Genomic DNA, 24,578 nt, shown 5'->3' on the forward strand with positions numbered 1-24,578 from the left:
CTCGCCGCCCTGGAGCCCCGCCTGGATTTGCTGCTGGGCGCTCGCCGGCTGCCAGGCGGCCTGGGCTGGGGACCTGCCCTCCGCCTCCAGCCGCCCGCTTCCTCCTTGCCAGGAGGTGAGCAGCACCTGGTCCTCTACCTGGAGTTTGCGGGGGCGGGGGGAGAGCGCGGAAGATGAAGGCTGAGAGCGGTGCCTGTTTATTTCTGTTTGCCATCCCCTTTTCCTTGCTTGGAGAACAGGGGCTTTCGTTTGCTTCGAGGGGTGAAGTTGCCCGCCCCGGTAGCTGGCCCGGAGAGGGTGTGTGACTTCGCTGTCTCTCGGGGGATGCTTCTCTGTCCGCGCTCGTGTGTTCTGGGGGCTCTGCAGGACTTTGCGGCGTCCTTTTTGGAGAGCAAGGTTTGAGGACCTGGGGTCGAGGGAAAGATTTCAGGAAGGGGAGGAGACTGGGGAAGCCCCACCAGTGGGATTTGGAGAACCATCTCATCACAGCTTTTCCAGAGAGCCAGACACAGACACCAGAGGATTTCCCGCTCCTCCTCCCCCTGTCTCCACTCCTCTGTCTCTGCAAACGCCTTCGTCCCTGCACTCCCCTGCCCTCAGCTTCCTGAATCAGGCCCTGTGGGTTTGCTAAGCCAATGTGTGGTGTCACTTGGCATCCTTCTGACAAAATGTGGATTTGAATTTAGAAAAAGAAAAAAAAAAGAGTATGTATTTGGTAGAGAAGAGGCAGGTTGATGATGGGGAAAATTAGAAAAGACAAAGTGAATATGCTCCTTTTGGGAGGTGCTTTATCACCTGACTGAAGTGTTGCCGCGATATATTTTATAGCTTGAGATTATTGTTGATTTGCAGTCAAAAAGGATAAGCTATGGGTGATGAGATTTTTCTCTGATTTTTAGAAGAACGAGACAGTGTGCCAAAAATTTACAGGGGGTGTCATTGGTACTTGTATTGGGTGTTTATCTTTCCATTTAGTGTTCCAGAAAGTGCATCCTCTTAATGAAAATCAATGAGGGGAAGGAAGTAACATTTCTGACCTAATTTGATTGTGTTGGGAGGATATATGGAATAGATACTGTTTTTAGGAAGATTGTTAGGAATTAGGGCGATGGGTCATTTTAATTAATGTAGCAAAAATAGATTAGCCAATAGCCCCTCTGGGAAGAAAGGCCAGACCCTGTTCTTTGCGTATGTTGCCATAACTTCTGAATTTTACCGAGACTTGAAGTACAGAGTATCTGTGTTCTAGACATTGCCCATCATCTATGGATTTTCATCTTTCTCTCCTACAGTACAGGTTCCAGGACAGACTGAAATGAAAGAGAATCGGATCAAAGGCTTGTGTGTGAACACACAGCAATGTTGTAATTGGGGAAATCAGGGCAAGAGCTCAACAAACAGCTGTGTTTAATTCTAGGGTTTTTTTTTTTTTTTTTTTTTAGTATAATGAACTTAATCTGTATTCTACAACTTTACGTATCACCTGGGAATAATCCATTATTCCAGGTTTCCACAGAAAGCTGCTTCTTGGACATCTCAGATTGAACACTTGTGACAAGATAAATTTTATCCTCCAGCCCCCAATTTCTAATATGCAGAATGTATGTTTCTAAACTGAAAAGTCTTAAGCTTCTCATAACATCAGTTCTTAGTAATGAAAATCTGCTTGAAGTAGGTGAAGGTCAGGGCCAGTAGAGATGATGCCTTTGGTCTCTACAACTAGACTAATCTTTTAGATGGACACATGTCCTACACATGTGTACCTAGAAAGAAGAGTCTGCAATCTAAAACAAAGATTGAAAGGAGGGGCAGATAGATGACAGAAGGTTCAGGAAGGCTGGGTTCACTTAATCCCAGGTCCTTATTGCATTGGCTTTAGAAATTGCATGTGACTCGTCCTTTGAGATCTGAAATTTACATTTTCTTTCTGAAAAATGAGAATAAATAAAATACATAGGAGGATGCTATTGAGCCTGCCTTTGGCTGTATGTTTTTATAAATGGTAATGCACAGATCCATTTATGTTCTTCCTGATGACTGACAAGTAAGAGGACCTGCTGGGAGTTAGAGGTTCCTTGGAAGTAGAAGAGGCCTAGTGACCTCCCAGTGGTTGAATCTATTTAATATCTGATCTAACCAGTGGAGCTAATTTACAGAACTGGTCATTGTTTTTCTCTGACATTGTTTTTAAGAGGAAAGTGGGGAGGGCAAGTTATTTTCAGGCTTTGAAGGTAAGGGAATGTTTGTGCTGGGGGTGGGGAAAGGGTATCCTCTTGAGCTCAGCCCTTTCCTCTGAATACAGTTAATGGGATTGTGGGCTAAACGCCTGTGAATAAAGACAGTTGAAATAACTACTCTGTGTTCACTTCTGCTCGTTTATTGTTTCCCACTTTTTATTAACATTAAAGGAGACAAATGCCACAAAGGACAGATTATGCAGTGGGGAATAGAGTGAGGACAGTTAAAGTGAGTGGTTTTTAGGCTGAAAGCTAAAACCAACTCTCAATATGAGAGAATGCTGAGGAGTATAGAAAAAGCTATAGGCCATTTTGAACCTCATTTTCCCTCAGTAGTTTGCGTCACCCTCGTTTATTAATACTTTTATTACAGAAGTAGTCATGTTTAACAAAGTTACATAAACTCTGATTTTCCTGCCTGGTTTTAGAGGAAAGCAACTAAAGGAAGAGAAGTGCAGAGAACTGGCCGGGGAGTCATCCAGTTATAATTGCCTGAGTTCAGAAAAAAGGCCCTGCAAAAACTAGGTTATGGGTAAAAGTTACATTTAGATTTTTGCAGAGGATTGGACTCTGGGGTGAAACTCATAAAATATAGGTTCCTTTGTCAAAGTCTTTGGATTATGGAGTCGAAAGGGGGAGAAAAATTGTGTTGGAATGTTCAGCTGGTGATCAGATCAGCAGTGTGGAAGCACATGCACAAACAGGAAGCGATCATTTGGGAGACAGAAATAAAAGGAAAGTCAGTGTGCCGGCAGATGAAGCACAAGAATAGGATGTGACTTTGGAAAATGGTATTCAAAGGAAAAAAATGAGGCCTGGGCATTAGAAAGTATAGAATTCCTCAGGTTTTTGTATGGGGTGAACTTATAAAAGGTAAATCTTCTTTGGGTTTCTTGGCCTGTGTTTCACTTGTAAAATGTTATTAATCAAACATGACCAATTATTTGTATTATGAGGATGAAATGAGATTAATATAAGATAAAGGAGAAATATAAATGTGAGGGCTGATTAGTGCTGGATTAGTAGAGCTAGATCCTGATGTTTTGGGAAGAGTCTACAGTGTGACTCCAGAGGTTCCTAGGATAGGCCCATCCAAGACTTAGCATGACATTTTTGACTCGGTGAATAATAGGACTTAATGGGGCTGCCAGAGCAAAAAATCATGAAGGCCAACAGATGATTCAGAGTTGCAGTAAGGCATCAGAAGATAGAAGAGTGCATGAGAGTAAAAAGAACAAAACTAATTGGATTATGTCTGTATTATTTACATTTGGTAAATTAAATCACCAAATAGCTGATTCTTAGTTCACTGCTCTAAAATCTTGCATAATGCAATTCTGCTGTTCTCCTTGACTACTGAACGATGAGTTTTGCTAACAGTTTTTGTTCCACATTCAGTTTATACCATGTGCTAGGCAAAATGTCAGATATGAAATTAGTGATTTAAAGAATATAATTTAATTGAATAAGGATGAGACAGATAAACAAACATTGCAATTAAGTGGTTTGAAGCCATGAAAGAAGCACGGGGCCATCATATCTACTGGGAGGGATCAGAAAAGGCCCTATGGAGGAAGTGAATGAGACTTAATTGATAAGTAGGAATTTGCCAAGCAGACAAAGGTCAGATGTGAGTGTAGGCTAGTTTGGGGGAAAGACATTTCAGGTGTAGAGCACAGATTGAAAAACGGCAGAAACATTAAACAGCATTGTATTGTAATTGGTTCTAACTGGAGTACAGCGTGCAATGAGAAGCTTAATGAGGGATGAATCTGAAAGGCAGGCAGGAGCCTATCATAAGGGACTTTATATCACACTAAGAAGCTGGTCTTCATTTGGTAGGCAATTGGATGCAGTAGTAGGACTTCAAAAAGAGGAGTAGTATGCTTTAGATAGAATTGGCAGTGAATGGATGCAGAGGGTGAGAGAATGAAACATTCTAACTTGATTAGAGAATGGTGCCTCTTAACCTCCCTGAGAAGAAATGTGAAAGATGGGATAAGGAGCTTGGTTCTTATGTAGAGCTGTTGAGTAGAGCTGTTTTTATGTAGAGCTGTTGAGTAGGCAGTTAGGTATTAGGCCCTCTTCCTCAGGGGCATGGTGTGGGCTGGTGTGGTGACCTGTGAATAACTTGAATGAAAGACATTGTTGAAATTACTGGATTGGTTGAGATCATGCAGGGAGTGAGAACAAAGAGGGCTGAAGATAGGACTTGGGTTTTACCTACATGAAAGGGGACAGAAACCAAGGAGTTCACAAAGGAGACATGTAGCAGTGGCTGGTAAAGGAGAAATGTGAGTGTGGAGTTGTGGGAAAAAGAAAAGCCTGAGAAGAAGATAGGGCTCATTGTGTGTCAGTTGCCCAGTGAAATACAAAAAATGACGACTGAAGAGAGAAGATTGAATTTTGCAATTAGGTTATTGGTGCTCAGCACCAGAGTAGTTCCTGTGGGATGGTGGAGATGGGTTGAGTGTTAACTGGGAGGTGAGATGGTGGTGATGGAGTAGAATTGTGTTATAGAGCCTTACTTGATTTGGTAAGCTACTGGGTCTTCAAAATCCATATAAACCACAAGACCTGTAATGGTCATGTTTTTTGTTCCAGAACTTGATGGGCACAGTTGAGAAACATCCTTTCTGTAGGAAGTCCCTGAAAGTCATGGGCTATGGGTGAAGCTGTCAGAGGTTCTAGACTCACACTGTTAGTGAAGGAGTTAGGACTCAGCCTCGGTTTTCAAGCAGTTAATGTAATTATTCTTGCCTGTTCATGCCTGGGGAGGTGAATTTTCTATTTCAAGTTCTTATGCTTAGAATCATTTCTCATGTTTTAGGCAAATGAGAGCAAGTATTCACACCATCAATATTTACAATGTAAAACCAAGAGTTGACAGATCTGTGAAGTGTCATATTTTAGCACAAGGGATGGAAATAGCAGAGCATAGTATAGAGTGGCACGTTTTCCTATCATAGTGTCTTCTTCAGCAGAGTCTTGCATCTTATAATAATTCTTTATTGTCAGAAAACACCAGCCACATTTTGGTTGCTTTTCTTTTCTCTTGAAGAAACCATGGATTATTCTCTTTCCTTTCTGCCTTTCATCATCTGTGTTCTATGTAATATTTCAATATTCAACATATATTTATCATGGACTTATATAGCAGGTATTGACAGTGAATGGATGAACAAAACATAGGCCCTGGCTCCATGGAGCTTTGTAATCTCAGGGGAGTAGGTTTAAAACAAAACCACACATCATGCAATTACATTTGCCATAAGTACTATGATGGAAAATTTCTGTGTGCAGTGAGAATGAATAGCCATCCTAGTTAGGGCTGGGAGCAGGTGGATTACCAGGAAAAGATGTTTAAGGTAAGATCCAAAGGATGAGTAGGAGTTAGCTAGATGCAGGTTGTGGGTGATGGTAAGAGAACATCTCTTGACAGAGGGAGCCTCCTGACCTAGATCCATCCCTATAACCTATCCTTTCCTGGACTAGTAAAAACAAAGGATATTTTCTCTTCTTTAAATTCTAGTCACAGCCTATTGTTTACTCACTGGCACATATATGCTGTTCCACAAGTGTTTTGCACACACAGCCCCCCCCCCCCACCGCCATATAGATGAATGAGTTGTGCTCTCTACAAGGGCACCGAGCTGAAGGGTTGTAAGAGAAAGAATCCATCCATTTCTCAGCATGCTTAGCTATATGTCCTGGCACAGGTCTGCATTTACCTGGAAAAAGGGATACCTTTTTCTAGTTCATATTCCCAGACGGGGGTCACTATTTTCTAAATCACATAAAGGCGCCATTTGTTTTACCAGAGGCTTTGAATACACAAATGTTCTCTCTCCCCTAGTATATGATATGTTCATTGAGGGCAGGGATTATATCATCTTATTAGCAAACAGTAGTATCTTTTCATTTAAGGCATTTTGGGGATTTTAAAAATGAGTAAGACATATGTCCTTCTCTCTGGGAGCACTAATCACTGCCTTAAAAATCTAGTAAGTGAATAGTTTCTGCTTTTTCAATTATAAACAGGAATTTATCTTTATGCTACATTTAATTCTAATGAACATCTCCTCTTCGTTGTGCCAGATTTAAGACCCTGAAATAAACCTTAGTGGTCAGTTTGGGCAAGGTGGCCCACACCTGTAATCCCAACACTTTGGAAGGCTGAGGCAGGTAAATTGCTTGAGCCAAGCAGTTTAAGACCATCCTGGGCAACATAGGAGGACCTTGTCTCTATACAAAATAAAAAAAATTAGCTGGGTGTGGTGGCATGGGCCTGTAGTCCCAGCTACTTGGGATGCTGAGATCGGAGAATCAATTGAGCCTGGGAGGTTGAGGCTGCAGGGAGCTGTGATTGTGCCACTGCATCCCAGTCTGGGTGACAGAGCAAGACCCTGTCTCAAAAAAACAAAACATACCCTGTGATCAGAATATACTGAAGTTGATTCTCAACTCAGTTTACAACTCGAATTGAAAGTACATTTATTATCCTTTTTCAAATTGTTACTTTTATAAGCTCTTTTCTCTAGGTTAGTAGTCCACAAAGTGAGATCCTAGGACCAGCAGTGTCGACGTTAGTTAAGAACTTGTTAGAAATGTAAGTGCTTGGTTCTTGTGCACAACCTACTAAAACAGAAACCCTGGAATTGAAGCCCAACAAGAACCATTGCAGTCGGTATAAAGAAAGGAATTGATATGGTTTGTCTGTGTCGCCACCCAAATCTCGTCTTGAATTCTCATGTGTTGTGGGAGGGACCTGGTGGGAGTTAACTGAATCATGGGGACAGGTATTTTACATGCTGTTCTCATGATAGTGAATAAGTTTCATGAGATCCGATGGTTTCGTAAGGGGGAGTTTCCCTGCACAAGCTCTCTTCTCTGGTCTGCCACCGTGTGAGATGTGCCTTTCACCTTCTACAATGATTGTGAGGCCTCTCCAGACATCTGAAACTATAGGTCCATTAAACCTCTTCTTTTGTAAATTGCCCAGCCTTGGGTATGTCTTTATCAGCAGTGTGAAAGTGGGCTAATACAGAAATACAGCTTAGTTGCCTGAAATTCAGGGACCCATTTCATTGCTAAAATTCCCTAAACTGTCACCCTAGCTTACTTCTTGCTTCTGCAGGGTGTCTTAGAAACTCCTTAAATAGTCATATCAGATGGACTGTGAGATTCTCTCATTACCATGAAGTACACCAGCAAGCATTTCTTAATTATCTTTTATATGTCAGGAATTATGCAAGATGCTGGTGATAAAACAGGATGCAGAGAATGTTGTCATCATTCGCCAGGAGATCATAGCCTGATAGAAGTCACAAATATGGAAATTAATAAGCACCTCTTTGAGATTGACATTAAAATAGAAAAATATGGGAATATTAAGAGAGTATGGTTAGCCTTCTTGGTAAATGTTTTCCAATGTTTGCTACTTATGGGAGAATGATGTTTACATTTTGGTCCAACTGCAAAGTAGTGTCTTGTTATAGTACAAGCAGTATTGAAGGTATTTAAGAATCTGATGCAAAGGTAAGCCCTGCCACTGGTTTATGTGACCTTGAACAAATTAGCCCCTTTAAATCTTTTCTTGTCTGAAAATGGAGAGAGTAAAACCTGTCTTATCTATGTTAGAATTGCTGTGAGTTCAAGCTAATGCATTTGAAAGCACTTTGTAAATTCTCATGCTGTCGCCAGTATTAGTTATTATTCTCATGTTAGTGAAGAATAGTGTTTCTCAGGAGGTGCACTGAGTGTGAAAGACATGGGATATGGATAGGGAAATTTGTTTACTTTCAAAAATATTTTATAGGAGTACTTTTTCTAACAATAAAAGTTATGTGTTGTGAAACATTGGACCCAGTTGATTGTTCTGTCATCACTGAAATTTACTTGGCTTCAAGCACCCCAAACTCTCTTGGTTTTTCTCTTAATCCATTGTAATCCCTCTCAGTTTTTGCCAGTTTCTCCTGACATCTTGACATTACCATGTTCCAGCAATTTATTCGTGGCCCTCCTGTCTTTTCTGTCATCCTCACACTCCTAGTGATGTCAGGAGTCTCTTGACTTTAAATATCACTTCACATGGATAGCTCCCAAATTTACACATCCTTTGTGGACCATCACCTGGAATCCTATTAAGCATAGCCGTGATGTCACCACTTGTATAAGTACCTTAAATCTGATATGTCCCAAACTGAACTCCTGACATTTTCCCCAAACCTACTCCTTGCATAGTTTTCTCCATTTCATTTAATGGCAACGCCTTTTCTTCTGGTTGCTCATGTCTAGAACTCTGGAATCTCCACTGACGTCTTTTCTCCTACATCCTACATCCATCCTATCAGCAAATCCTCTTCACAATAGCTGAATCAGAACTTCTCATCACTTCTCCTGTAATTTCTGGGCCATACCACCATTATGTCTTGCCAGGACTATCACTGCAAATTTCCATCTTGATGTCACAGTGCAGCTCAGAGATAACATTAAAATATAAGTTTAAAACTATCATTTGTTTGTTCAATACCCTTCTAAGAATTCATTATTGCAAGACTGTATCAGGCCATTCTTGCATTGCTGTAAAAAAATACCTGAGATTGGGGACTTTATAAAGAAAAGATGTTTAATTGGCTCATGGTTCTGGAGGCTTTACAGGAAGCACAGTGTTGGTAGTTGCTGGGCCTCTAGGGGGGCCTCAAGAAGCTTACAATCATGGTGGAAGGCAAAGGGAGAGCAGGGACACCCCTGGTAAAAGCAGGAGCAAGAGTGAGTGGAGTGGGAGGTACCACATATTTTTAGATGACCAGATCTTGATCTCCTGAGAACTCACTATTGCAAAGATAGCACCAAGTCGTAAGCATTCTGCCCCCATGATCCAGACACCTCCCACCAGGCCTCACCTTCAGCATTGGGGATTATAATTCAACATGAGATTTGGGTGGTGACAAATATCTGAATTATATCAAAGGTCCAACCTAATCTGACCTCCATGAAGCCTCTAATGTCACCTCTTTTTACTCCCCCTCTTTTAGTTTATTTTGTGCTTCTATAACAGAATACCATATACTGGGTAATTTATAATGAACAGTAATTTATTTGCCTCCAGGTTCAGGAGGTAGGGAAGTCCAAGATCCAGGTGGGGACCTCCTTGCTATGTCATACCATGGTAAAAGGCCAAGGGCAAGAAAGAAAGAGAAAGAGAACAAGTGCAAGATGGGGCCTGAACTCTATTTTACAAGGAACCTATTCCTGAAGTTTGCTGTCGGTCATTTATGAGGATGGAGCCCTCATGAACCAACATCTCCCATTAGGCCCCACCTCCATCACCACGTTTGGGATAAAGTTTCTAACATATCAACCTTCAGGGACACATTCAAACCATAGAACTCCCCATTTTTCATTTTGCTTCAGCCAGCCCAATCTCCTTGTTCTTTCTAGAATGTGTTATGTATGCTCCTTTCTCAAGGCCTCTGTACTGGGTCTTTTCTGCCTGGAACTCTTTTCATTCAGGTATTTACTTGGCTTTGTCCCTCATGCACTTCAGGTTTCCACTCAATTGTCATTTTGTCGGTAAGGTTTTCCCTGGCTACCTATTTAAAATTGCAATCCCTTCCTCTCAATCTACATTTCATGCTTTTGTTTTTCTCTATAGCCCTTTTAACATCCATAATAATATATATTTTCATTGTTTATTTGATTTGTATGACTTCACATTCCCTCAATAAATTGTAAGCTCCATACAGATAATAGTTTTCTTTTTAAAAAGACACTACTATATCCCTAGCACCTTGAAGAGTGCCTGGAACTTAGTAGGTATTCAATAAATGCTTGTTGAATGAATGTGTACATTTAATTTTGGGCACGTAGGCTGTTTTTAATTTTATGTTGTATAATCAAAACAGTGTTATAATCAATGTTTGTTATAATCAAAAACAATGCAAAACACTGTCTGAATTTCTAATTAATTGAGGTGATTACTTGTAGCAGAAAAGTTAGATTGAAGGACATAAACTGTATTCCCTGGACAGCACTGAAAACTGTTATGATCATTACTAATTTGATGGTAAAAAATGCTATTTCATTGGGACAATTGACATTTAAACATTTTTTAATTTTTAATTTTTGTGGGTACATAGTAGGTATATATATGGTACATGAGATTGTTCTGATACAGGCATGCAATGTGAAATAATCACATCATCGAGAATGAGTTATATGTCTCCTCAAGCATTTATCCTTTGTGTTACAATTAAGTTACAGTCCTTCAGTTATTTAAAAATGTACAATTAACTTACTATTTACTATAGTCACACTGTTGTGGCATCAAATAATAGGACTTATTTATTTTTTCTATTTTTTTTGTACCAATGATCCAACCTCCCTTCCAAGCCCCCCCCCGCCACCCCACTACCGTTCCCAGTCTCTGGTAACTATTCTTCTACTCTCTCTCTGAGTTCACTTGTTTTGATTTTTAGATAGACAAATGAGAATATGCGATGTGTGTCTTTCTGTGCCTAGCTTATTTCACTTGACATAATTACCTCCAATTCTATCCATGTTGTTGCAAATGACAGAATCTCATTCTTTTTTTATGGCTGAATAGTACTCCATTGGGTATACGTACCGCATTTTCTTTTCTTTTTTTTTTTTGATGACATCTCGCTCTTTCACCAGGCTGGAGTGCAGTGGTGCGATCTTGGCTCACTGCAACCTCCTCCTGCCAGGTTCAAGTGATTCTCCTGCCTCAGCTTCCCAAGTAGCTGGGACAATAGGTGCTCACCACCATGCCCAGCTAATTTTTGTATTTTCAGTAGAGACGGGGTTTCACCATGTTGACCAGGATGGTCTTGATCTCTTGACCTTGTGATCCACCCACCTTAGCCTCCCAAAGTGCTGGGATTACAGGCGTGAGCCACTGTGCCCAGCTGTACCACATTTTCTTTATCCATTCATTTCTTGGGTTGTTTCCAAATCTTAGTTATTGTGAACAGTTGTGCACCAAACGTCAGAATGCAGATATCTCTTTGATATACTGATTTCCTTTCCTTGGGGTACATAACCAGCAGTAGGATTGCTGGTTTATGTGGTAACTCTATTTTTAGTTTTGTGAGGAAACCTCATACTTTTCTCCACAGTGGTTGCACTAATTTACATTTCCACCAACAGTGTAGAAGGATTCCCTTTTCTCTACATTCTCACCAGCATTTGTTATTGCCTGTCTTTTGGATAGTCATTTTAACTGGGGTGAGATGATATTGTAGTTTTGACTTGCATTTCTCTAATGACTGGTGATATTGAGCACCTTTTCATATGCCTGTTTGCCACATGCATGTCTTCCTTTGAGAAATATCTATTCAGATCCTTTGCCCGGTTTTTGACTAGATTATTTGATTTTTTTCCTACAGAGTTGTTTGAGCTCCTTATATATTCTGGTTATTAATCCTTTGTCAGACGCAAATATTTTCTCCCATTCTGTGGATTATCTCTTTACTTTGATTGTTTCCTTTGCTATGCAGAAGCTTTTTAACTGGATGTAATCCCATTTGTCCATTTTTGCTTTGGTTGTCTGTGCTTCTGTGGTATTGCTCAAGAAATTTTTGCCCAGACCAATATCCTGAAGATTTTCCTGAATGTTGTCCTTTAGTAGTTTCATAGTTTGAAGTCTTAGATTTAAGTATTTAATCCATGTTGATTTGATTTTTGTATACAGCAGGAGATCAAGGTCCCGTTTTATTCTTGTGCATATGGATATCTAGTTTCTCCAGCATCATTTATTGAAGAGACTGTCCTTTTCCCAGTGTGTATTCTTGGTGCCTTTGTCAAAAATGAGTTCACTATAGGTGTGTGGATTTATTTCTGGGTTCTCTATTCTGTTCCCATTGGTCTACGTGTCTGTTTTTATGACAGTACCATGTTGTTTTGGTTACTATAGCTTTGTAGTATAATTTGAAGTCAGATAATTTGATTCCTCCAGTTTTGTTCTTTCTGCTAAGGATAGTGTATCAGTTCTTTTTCACATTGCTGTAAAGAACTACCCAAGACTGGGTAATTTATAAAGGAAAGAGTTTTAATTGACTCACAGTTCCACAAGGCTGGGGAGGCCTCAGGAAACTTATGATCATGGCAGAACGTGAAGGGGAAGCAAGCACCTTCACAAGGCAGCAGGAGAGAGAAGAGTGAAGGAGGGAACTTCCAAACACTTATAACACCATCAGATCTCATGAGAATTCACTCACTATCATGAGAATGGGATGGGGGAAACCGCTCTGAACATCCAATCACTTACCTCCCTTGACATGTGGGGACTACAGGTCCCTCCATCAACACGTGGGGATTATAATTTGAAATGAGATTGGAGTGGGGACACAGAACCAAATTGTATCAGATATCTCTGGCTATTCTGGGACTTTTGTGGTTTCATATAAATTTTAGTATTGTTTTTCTATTTCTTTGAAGAATACTTTGGTAGGTACTTTGATAGGGATTGCATTGAATCTGTAGATTGCTTTGGGCAGTATGGACATTTAAACAATATTCTTCCAATTCATGAGCATGGAATATTTTCCCATTTTTTGGTGGCCTCTTGAATTTCTTTCATCAGTGTTCCATAGTTCTCATTATAGTGATTTTTCATTTCTCTGGTTAAGTTGATTCTTAGGTATTTTATTCATGGCAATTGTAAATGAGATTACTTTTTTTTGATTTCTTTTTTGTAGTGTTCACTGTTGACATATAGAAATACCACTGATTTTTATATGTTGATTTCTGTATCCTACAACTTTGCTAAATTTGTTTATCAGTCCTAATAGTTTTTTGGTGGAGTCTTTAGGTTTTTCCAGTATAAGATTATGTCATCTGCAAACAAGGATAACTTGACTTCTTCTATTCCAATTTGGATGCCCATTTTTTCTTTCTCTGTCTGATTGCTCTATCTAGGATTGCTAGTACTATGGTGAATAACAATGGTGACAGTGGGCATCTTTGTTGTTCAAGATCTTAGAGGAAAGGCTTTCAGTTTTTCCCCATTTGTTATGATACTAACTGTGGGCCTGTTTTATATGGCTTTTATTATGTTGAGGTATGTTCCTTCTATACCTAGTTTTTTATTTTTTTATCATAAAGGAATGTTGAATTTTATTAAATGCTTTTTCAGCATCAATTGAAATGATCTTGTAGCTTTTATCCTTCATTCTGTTGATTCAGTGTATCACATTGATTTATTTGCATATGTTGAATTATCTTTGCATCCCAGGGATAAATCTCACTTGGTCATGATGAATGATCCTTCTAATGTGTTGTTAAATTCAGTTTGCTAGTATTTTGTTGAGGATTTTCACATCAATATTCATCGGAGATATTGGCCTGTAGTTTTTTTTTTTTATGTGTCTTTGTCTGGTTTTGGTATCATGGTAATATTAGCCTTGTAGAATGAGTTTGGAAGTATTCTCTCCTCTTGTATTTTCAGAATAGCTTGAGTAGGATTGGGATTAGTTCATATTGAAATGTTTGGTAGGATTCAGCAGTGAAGCCATTGGGTCCCAGGCTTTTCTTTACTGGGAAATTTGTTATTATGGCTTTGATCTCATTGGTATTGGTCTGTTCAGGGTTTGGACTTCTTCCTGGTTTAGTCTCAGTAGGTTGTATGAGTCTAGGAATTTGTCCACTTCTTTTAGGTTTTCCAGTTTTTTGGCTTATAGTTGCTCATAGTAGTCTCTAATGATCCTTTGCATTTCTGCAGTATCAGTTATAATGTCTTCTTTTTCATTTCTGATTTTATTTATTTGTATCTTTTTTCTTAGTCTAGCTAAAGTTTTGTTAATTTTGCTTAACTTTTCAAAAAACCAACTTTTTGTTTCACTAATCTTTTGTATTTTCTTTATTTCATTTATTTCTGCTGTGATTTTTATTATTTTCTATTAATTTTTGGGTTCGGTTTGCTGTTGCTTTTCTGGTTCATTAAGATACATCATTAGATTGTTTATTTGAAGTTTTTTTTTTTTGATGTAGACACTTATAGTTATAAACTTCCCTCTTGATACTGCTTTTGCTGTATCCCGTAAGTTTTGGTATGTTGTATTTCCATTAATATTTGTTTTAAGGAATTTTTCAATTTTCTTCTCAATTTCTTCATTGACCTACTGGTCATTCAGGCGCATATTGTTTAATTTTCATGTATTTGTATAGTTTCCAAAATTCCTCTTGTTATTAATTTTTAGTTTTATTCCACTGTGGTCACAGAAGCTGCTTGATATTGTTTCAGTCTTTTGAATGTATTAAGAGTTATTTTGTGACCTAACATGTGCATTTCTTTAATCACTTATGAAGGTCAATATTTTTTGTGTCACTTAGCTTTTTATATTTCACTTTTTGTGAGATTTCCTATGTAGGTGTTTGCACCGTTATGTATACAAGCTCTTAGTATAATAAGGATAATATATATTTCCCTAGACTTTTTCTTATCTGTTGTCCCATCCTGCAGGACAGTTGAATGGACCCTGAAGGGGGGAGTGGGAATGGAGGAGACAAGAAAACACGAGAAATGGAGACAAGACAAATAGCCTGATCAAGTCTCGTTTAATGGTGGCAGTGCAATGCCTTATATAGGCTGGCAGGGGAAGAGGTTGGGCCAGGGCGGTGACGGGGGGCGCATGCGCCGTTAATTGGTATTTTTCCCGGGCATGGAATTGCGCCTGCGCTGTAGGCTGCATATCTTCCTGGGCGCGAAAAAGGTTGGCGCGCGCGGGAAAAGTTTTGGTGCGCGCGGGAAAAGTTGTTAATGAAGAACCCGGAAATACGCCATCTTGTCTCTGATGATACGGAGCTTAAGCAACAGAAGCCGCGGCAATTTCCGGGCCTCATGGCTCCGGACAATCTGTGTGTTTTGAGACATAAAATATCCAGAGAAAGCAATTATTTAGTCCATAAAAAGGTATATGGAATTACTTCCCTTAACATATCAAACAGTAATACATGTTAATTTCCAAAAAGAATGTTTGTTACATAATACCTTATTACATTGTTACAATATGTGAGGGCTTTCAGGTGTTTGAGAAAAATATGGAAGCAGCTACAAAGTTACCAAGAATTTTTGTGTTTGCATTGGTATTCTTTGTTCTAAGATTGTGTTTTAGATATTTCATGACTATTCATTCTCTGTTACTTCTTTTTCAGTTGCCATTCATATGTTTATTAGCTCATCTAGCATGTACCTCTCTCATAGGAAAAATTATAGGATAGTCTATGATGATAGTACAGATGGGTTAAGTGCTATGATGGAGTCATTCACAGGGTTGTATAGAAGCACAGAGAAGAGGCAACTAAATCAGACTAAAGGAACTCTGGTGTCAGAGCAAGCGATGTTTCAGCTGAGTTTGGAAGGATTTATAGAAGTGCTTTACAGGATGCACAGAGACTACCACATCTTACTCAAAGAAAATAACATGTATAACATCAAAGAGGAATTAAATAATAATATAATTTCAAGGGCCAACTTGAAGGACACATGGGCAGTGGTGGCAGAAGGTGTCAGAGACTGAAGGTCTTGCGAGGCAAGCTATGAAGCGCTATTAACATCAAATTAGAAAGATTATTCTGTTGGCAAATGAAGGAACATAAAAGGGAAATCACATTGGATGCAGGAAGATCGGTTAGGAGACTCTTGTCTCTCTCATGGGGAGAAAATAACAAACAGAACTAAACACATGACAGTATGAATGGAGAGGGAGAGAATAGATGGATTTGACAGCTATTAAAGACATCTTATTTTCAGGAATCTGCAACTGAGCGATACATTTCAGACTACCATGACTTGTAAGTTTTCGGTCTAAGTAGATGCTGCTGTCTTTTATTGAGATAAAAAAATCGAGAGAAGGAAAAGGAGGAGGTCATGGTGTGGGAGGCGAGGTGGGAAATAGGATGAGTTCAGCATTGGACATCCTCAGTTTATAGTACCTCAGGCACACACAAACAGTGCTCTCCTGAAGACAGGTGGATGTACAGGAGTGCAGCTGAGAGACAACTTGGGAGCCATGAGTACATAAGAGGTAATTGAAGCCATTGATGTTGATGAGGTCACAGGCTCTGAGCGTATAGCAAGAGCACTGTGTTGAGGAGAGTGCTTAGGGAAACAACAGCATTTAAGAAGCAAACAGAGTGAGAAGCATTTGAGGATGAAACTGAGAAGGTACAGCCAGTAGAGAATGATTAGCATTAGCACAGAAGCAGACTGGAGGTTGATGGGAAGGAGACCCATAAATCTGGAGTATGATATAGGCAGGGTGATTTTTAATATTCAGGGCGTTTGCTTATTTTAATTTTTCAACTTTTAGATTTGGGGTACATTTGTAGGTTTGTTATGCTGAGGTCTGAGATATGAATGATCCCAGCACCCAGGTACTGACCATAGTACCCAACAGCTTTTCAACCCTTGCCCCTCCTTTTCCCTTTCCTCTCTAATAGTCTCTACTGTCTGTTGTTGCCATCTTTAATTCCATGACTATCCAATGTTTAGCTGCCATTTGTAAGTTAGAACACATGGTATTTGGTTTTCTGTTCCAGTGTTACTTTGCTTAGGAAAATGGCCTTCAGCTGTATCCATGTTGATGCAAAATACACGATTTTGTTCTTTTTATGGCTCTATAGTATTCCATGGGGTATATGTACCACATTTTCTTTATCTAATCCACCAGTGATGGGCACCCACCTTGCTTCCATGACTTTGCTATTGTGAATAGCTCAGCAAACCCTCTTTAAAGATAGGGTCTCCCTCTGTCACCCAGACTGGAGTGCAGTGGTACAATCACAGCTCACACAGTTTTGACCTCCCAGAGCTCCAGTGATCCTCCAACCTCAGCCTTCTGAGTAGTTGGGACTACAGGCACATGCTTCCATGCCTCACTAATTTTTGTATTATTATTATTATTTTGTATAGACAGGGTTTTACCCTGTTGCCCAGGCTGGTCTTGAACTCCTGGCCTCAAGTAATTCTCCCACCTCAGCATCCCAAAGTACTGGGATTGCGGGTGTGAGGCACCATGCCTGGCCTACAGTGAGACATTTGAATTGTCATATTCTTATGGACAAAATGCATAGTATGGGATGAATGATGGAATATTAGGCAGATTCTTGGCTATTTGAACAAATGTACACTAAGATTATTAATGTATGTGATGCTAAACTGAAAGAACATCTCCAGTGCAATACTTTTGGGCTTAATATCTAATTTCTGTCCTTTTACTGTTTTACTATTACCATTTTAAACAATACTTGGGTTTTGAGAAGGCATAACCAAATTTTGTACAGTCAGAAAGCTGAGAAGTATTCCTAATGAGTTGGAAAACAGAATTGGGATTCAGAATGATTCAAAAGGCTAGAATAATGGGTAATCCAACATAATTGATTTAAATGTAGACTGTTCTTTTCTGGTTCTGAAAATTAGAAGTTCAAGCATAGAATGGGGAAATTTTACTTAAAAGTACTTCTGAAACCATAGCTGTCATATGGCTGCCAAAAGCAATAATGGAGGGTCTTGGGTTCTGTTTATATGAGCAGAATGCCTTGTTTGTGGAAGGTAGACATTTAAATTAGGTCATTAATTCAACTTAGGTGCAATATTTGAAGAGGGATATTGACAAAGGATGACATTGACTTGAGATGTGAATTACGAAGATTAGTTGTTTGGAAAGTATGTCACGTGGAAACTAACCAAAGAAATTGGGGTTGTTTAGCTTAGAGTAGACTTGAGGGGGCCGTGACATGAGCTTCAAATATATTAAGTGCAGTCATATATAAGATGCATTGCTATAATGCTCATTTAGAGGACAAGATTTGGATTAGTGAGTAGTAGACAAAAGGATGCAAAATTTAGTTCATCTTAGAAGGTGTTTTACATATGCAGAAGCCATGAACTGTGTCTTTATACTCTAAAAATTGCAGAGCTGCTGCTTTGAATGGATTGCAAACCTGGGTTCCATCTATAGGAGCCATGAGTTCTAATTTACTGCACTTTGACTATTGTACTATGATGGATGTGAGGGGCAGTTCAATGACTGCTCAGGGTTATATCCATACCTACTGTAACTGGTGAGAAGATAAATATTTGACCTTGATGCTTTAGTCTTAGCTAGCACACTTCCTTTTTTTTTTTTTTTTTTTTTTTTGAAACGGAGTTTCGCTCTTTTTTGTCCAGGCTGAGTTTAGTGATACTATCTTGGCTCACTGCAACCTCTGCCTCCCTGGTTCAAGCTTCAAGCAATTCTGCCTCAGCCTCCTGAGTGGCTGGGATTACAGACACATGCCACCATGTCCGGCTAATTTTGTATTTTTAGTAGAGGCAGGGTTTCACCATGTTGGCCAGGCTGGTCTTGAATTCCTGACCTCAGGTGATCCAGCCACCTTGGCCTCCCAAAGTGCTGGGATTACAGTCGTGAGCCACCGTGCCTGGCTGCACACATTCTTATTCTGTCATACTTAGCACTTTATTCTAAGATTGCTACAGTGTAAAAAAACAATGCCCTTTGGTGTTTAAGCCAACCTCCTAAAGTTAGGAGCAGAAAGAACTGACCCTTTGAAAATTTAATGCAGACTTCTATTTGATAATTCTTAGGCATATCAATAATGCATACCAGGAAATAACTAAACCAAAATAATAATTGATGCTTAAACATATCTGAGCCTGTTATGCTAGGGAAGTGCTTCCCTATCTAAAGAGCAGATAAATATCAGAATCATTTACTCTAGGTTTCTTTTTATGGTCTCATTTTTTTTTTTTTTTTTACATTTGTCACCTTTTAAAGTTAAAAGCAATATATGTGCATTCCAGAAAAATGCAGCAATAAAAGCACCCATAATCTCACTAAATAAGCATGCCACTTTTAACATCTTAGTATTTGTAATATGAATAATAATAATAGCCAGGTACAATTTTAAGTGCATTTTTATTTATTAAGTCACTCATCTCCCTGACTCTAATTGGTGAGCTTGAACCCCCCCAGCTTGTGAATCCAAGCTGCTACACCAGGGCCCATACTTTTCACTGTCAGACTATACTGCCTCTATTACATGTATTAAAAGTCCTTTACATGTATTTCATTATCAAGGGACACATATGGTTACAAAATGTACATATAGTTAGGTAATCTTTTTTGGCATTTAGAAATATGATGTGAACTTACTCCCCTATTTTGATTCTTCAAGAATTTTATTAAGTGCTTGATATGTCTCTGACTTTGTTCCCTGAATAACCAGTTTTTACAAATAGTATTTTGAACAATCCATAATTCATCCTTTTTCTATTGATTTGTTTTTTATACCATCTATTGTGTATGTGTATACATGAAAATTTATAAGCTATTTTATATATAATATGTGCTATATTATATATATGCACATTTATTCAGTTTCTTTTGAGCTATTTTCTATATTATTGATTTTTTTGTGCCAAGATTGCAGAGTTTTATAATGTAGTTTTATATGGTGGCACTTAATTTTCTTTCATTCAGAGATTTCTCAGCTGTTCTCACTCATTTAGTCTTTCAGTTCAACTTCAGAATAATTTTGAAAAGTTAAAAATTTTCTTGGATTCTGTTAAGCTCTTTCATTTATTTGGAAAAAACGTCATATTTTTAGTATTATCTTCACATTTAAAGAAATACAGTCCTTTTTAGCATTTATTCAGGCATTCTGTATTTCTCACTAGCACAATCTTTGTATTCTGAACTATTTTATGTTACTGTTTTCCATGACATTTTCCTCCAACCATTTTACCTTTTAATTGATTTTTCCCTCATATGTTGAAAAGCCACTGGTTTTTAGAAATTAATTGTATATCTGGTTTCTTACAGGGCTGTCTTGTTAATTCTAACATTTTGTCAGCTAATTATCTTTGATTTTGATAACAAGTTCCATTTATTGAGTAGTTAATGTGGGAAACATTTTTCTCACAGAAGTGTTTCAGAATGCTTTCAGAGATGAAGAAACTGAAGTTCAAAGGCAATTATTAACTTACAAAAGATGACAAAGCTAGTGAGCCATAAAGCTGGGATAGATTTGTCTCCAGAGATCTCACTTTCCACTGAACTCCACTGCCTCCCGCTCTGCCTACACAGAACTGATCTATTATGCTTGCAGCTCTCCATGACTGATTCTTAGAGGCCATTGATCGAATCTTACAAGGTGCACCAGGCAACTATTTACAGTTTTGCCCAATAGCCAATCATTTTCACATGATTTCTCTTTTTCAAGGTAGAGATCCTTTATTCACGAGTTTCAGAAATCTTTCATCTCCTCCAAGGTAGATGTTAATTCCACATTTTCACAAGGAAAGCTTTATGTACTGCTGTATTTTACTCACACACAACGTGTGTAGGTAGCCACTGGTCCTCCTGTCTTGAGGATAGCATGTCTGTGCAGAGTTCCTAGTCCAGTTTCTGTTGTCTGAGAAACTTCCTTTTCTTACTATGCTGATGAAATTTGAGGATCTCATTCTGTCTACTGAATTCTTGATTAGGAGAATGTTTTAAAGAAACAGAGCTGTCTGTGGTTCTTCCATGTTAAGAAGCACATGATAGGTACTGGACCTAGGGCATTTTCTGCCTCTGTCTTTATCTGTACAGTTCTGGGGTGAAGGATGTATATGAAGAGGTGAGAGTGAGATTTGTTAGTCTGATGTCATCTTAAACCAGAAGTCTGTAAAATTTCAAAAACAGACAGCCTTTTTCTGTTGTTGGAAAACTGTATTCCAGAGAAACTTCAGAATAAAAATTGATGGACAAATTGATGTGTAATTCTGTCATTTTACAATATCTTTTTGTTTTTGTTCTCTTCCTTACACCTTTTTCTTTTAAGACTTATCAGTTAATATGACTCAGGCATTGCTGTTAGTGTTTTACAGATATTAGCCCATTTAATAACAATAATTTGTTATTAGTCCATCATTCATAAGCAAATGATACTGCTTTAAAGTGATATTCAGATATTTTATATAGAAGTTAAATAATTGCCTCAGTCTTTAAAAAAAATCTTTATTGAAGATTAATTGAAGTCCACTCAGATACATATATTTGAAGTATATAAACTGATCAGTTTTGACATATGTAAGCACTCATGAAACTATTGTCATAATCAAGATAGTCATTTTCAACATCTCCAAAATTTTCCTGTTTCTCTTTGTAGTCTAACCCTTCCTCCACCCTGGCCCTAGGCAGCCACTGATCTACTGTCACTAGAGATTCAGTTGAATTTTATAGAATTTTAGATAAATGGAATTGTATGGCATGTACTCTTTTTTTGGGTGGGGAGCTGTCTTCTTTCACTTAGTGTAATGATTTTTAGGTTTATTCACATAGTGGTGTGTATCAAGTTTGTTCCTTTTTGCTGAGTAGTAGTCTACTATATGGCGATACCACAGTCTGTTATTTAATATATCTATTTTTAACATAGCATAGTTGTAATCATAGCACTTGATATTCTTAAGCTCCAATAGGATAATGTAATCTATGATCATTAAATACTAACTAGTGAGTACTGCACTAAGTTCTTTATAAAGTTTAGCAGCAGCAGTCTAAAAATGTGAGTGTAAGTACTAAAGGACTTTTTGCAGTCTGAGATATTCCTGTAGGTGATTTTTTGTTTCATTTGGTATTTAACGCTATTCTGATAAATCTTGATTTTTGAAGCTAACCATTCAGTTAGTCTATTAGATGTGCCTGCTGTTAGAACTATTAATACTTTCACTTGCTTGCCTGTCTGTAGATCATTTAACTATCAGTTAATGAATGCATGCCTCTGGGAGTGCAGGTGAGGAATGTGGATCTCACGCCACTCATTCAGAGGCTAAAATGAGGACTTTGTTTAGTTCATGGTAATAAGCATTCACATACTGTATGGAAATGAAAACAGTCTTTATGTGTGTTCATTTGGAAGAACAATTAAATATATTCATTCCTAATTGAAATTATGTTTCTATTATTAAAGAAAAACTGAGAGGAGTTAAATTTAACATTTGAACAAGAACAAAGTTCTAGAACTAGACAGCATTCCTGATGAAGGTGGTGATATGGTTTGGCTGTGTCCTCACCCAAATCTCATCCTGAATTGTAGCTCCCATAATTCCCACATGTTGTGGGAGGGACCTGGTGGGAGATAATTGAATCATGGGGCTGGTTTCCCCGTACTGTTCTCGTGGTAGTGAATACGTCTCTCAAGAGATCTTATGGTTTTCTCAAGGGGAAACCCCTTTCGCTTGGCTCTCATTCTCTCTTGTCTGCCACCATGAAAAATGTGCCTTGCGCCTTCCACCATGATTGTGAGGCCTCCCCAGCCATGTGGAACTGAGAGTCCATTAAACCTCTTTTTCTTTATAAATTACCCAGTCTCGGGTATGTCTTCATCAGCAGCATGGGGTAACAGAGTACCCCCATCTACAAACCTGGTGGACTATATAATGAGAAAACAAGAAATGACATACAGAGAGCACTTGATTGGTGCAGCTGGCATTTACCTTCTTTGGGTGTAATCTAGCAGCTTTCAGCCTCTGGTTGTCTGCAGCTACTGTGAATGAGACTCAGCTACTTGTTATAAGGGTTTACTTTTTGTGAAATTACAGTCTGTTTACACAAGTTAGGTTATAGTTCATACTGTATGGAGAAACCTTTATGTCAAACTCAAAATATGTACGGTGGCAGCTTTAGGCCAAACTTAATTCAGTTTAACACCATAAATCACAAATCCATCAAGATAGCTAGGTTTAGTTGTATTTTTTCTTTCTTTTTTTTCTTTTGGTAGGAGCTGATGAGAATTCTGTTGACTAGCATGTTTGCATTTAGAACAAGATAAGCATTCTTTTAGACTAATAGTGTTTTTGCAACATTTGAGGACACTTATGTTTTTCTTATATTGTTCCAGGAAAAGAAAAGGTATTGGTATGTACTATGACTGACTGACATGTCCCATTTAGGCTTATCTCATCTTAGAATCCATTTTTTATAGCAGTAGATGATCACCCTAACAGGACAGGGAGAATAAATGTGACTCACTTGGCATCATAGTAGTGCGTTCTGCACTCTCTGTGATGGACACAGGTAAAGGCAGGCTCATCCTTAACCTGAAATTTTCAGCTATGGCTTTGTTTTTCCTGAGCTTCTCTTCAAAATCAGATTGTTTACCTTTATTTCCTCAATTCTCTTTCCAATTCACTGGAGTCAGGCTTTTATCCCACTTACTTTCCTGAATCTCTTGTCATGATTAGTAATCATCTAATTATCAGTGGTGTCTTTAATCCTCATCCTCTTCTATCTCTCTTGAGGCATTTGTCTCTACCTCCAGGCTTCTTCTTTCTTGCTTTCTGATACTGTAATGTTGTGTCAGTTATTGTTATGTGCTTATTTCTTTAGCACCTCTTCTATGACCTCTTTTTAAATGTCGATTGCCCCAGGTTTTTGCTTTTTGTCATTTTGCATTGTAGATATCCTGTCTGAGTGATCTTACCCATATTTTCTTTCATTGTTTTTCTGTAAATGGAAGTAATACATACTTATTATAAACAATTTGAATAATTTGAACAAGCAAGAGTGAAAATCACCTGTCATAACACCTATGGAAAACCATTGTTATATTTTTTATCCAACTGCTTGTCTTACCTACAACCTTCGTTTAAATGACTCTTAAATCCAACCTCCATTGCATAGTTTTCCATCAAGTTCCAAAATAATATTTATGGCTCCTTTAATTATAAAAAGAATTGTGAAAAAGCACAATCCTTTTCTTTAAGGAACTCATAGTCTAGTGAAGTGGCTCTCAGTCTGGCTGCAAGTTAGAATCACAGACCAACAATTTATTTCCCATTTAGGAATCTGAGGATGGGGTCCAGGAGCCAGATGCCAGTGCATAACCAGGGTTAAGAATTCCTTGTGTAATGGCTATATTTCAAAGTGCCATTTATTTAATATCTACTCTATGCCAGGCCATGTGGTATCCATTTGTTCTTTCAACAAATATTTTTTCAGCCCTTCTTTTATGTTTACCCCGGCCTAGATACCAGGAACACATCAGAGAATAAAAAGAGAGTTTCCATTCTTATGGAGATTATGAAATGGTAAAAAGAGATAGACGTTATACAAATACATGACAAGTGGTGATAAATGTAGGAAGAAAAATAAGGGAGGTGAGGGTGTAGCGATGTGTGTCTATCTAAAAAGTCAGAAAAGGGCTTTTGATGTTACAACATTTGCATAATGCCTGAGTGAAGAGGGATCAAGGCTGCAGACATCTGGGGAAGGATCTTCCAGAAAAGGGGAATAACAAACACAAAAACCCTAAAATAAGCATGCACTTTAAGTG

General features: G+C 38.4%; 1 protein-coding gene across 1 annotated transcript in view; it reads left to right on the forward strand.

The window, feature by feature from the left end:
• Nucleotides 1-6: 6 nt before the first annotated feature.
• KIAA1324L (KIAA1324-like ortholog) overlaps nucleotides 7-24,578 on the forward strand; it is a 182,232-nt gene continuing 157,660 nt past the window's right edge. The window contains exon 1 of the mRNA XM_011927674.1: nucleotides 7-115. The gene's annotated coding sequence lies outside the window, so the exon portion shown is untranslated. The remainder of the gene's footprint in view (nucleotides 116-24,578) is intronic.

Source organism: Colobus angolensis, unplaced genomic scaffold (genome assembly GCF_000951035.1).
Source record: "Colobus angolensis palliatus isolate OR3802 unplaced genomic scaffold, Cang.pa_1.0 Scaffold74, whole genome shotgun sequence".
In the NCBI taxonomy this organism is placed as follows: domain Eukaryota; kingdom Metazoa; phylum Chordata; class Mammalia; order Primates; family Cercopithecidae; genus Colobus; species Colobus angolensis.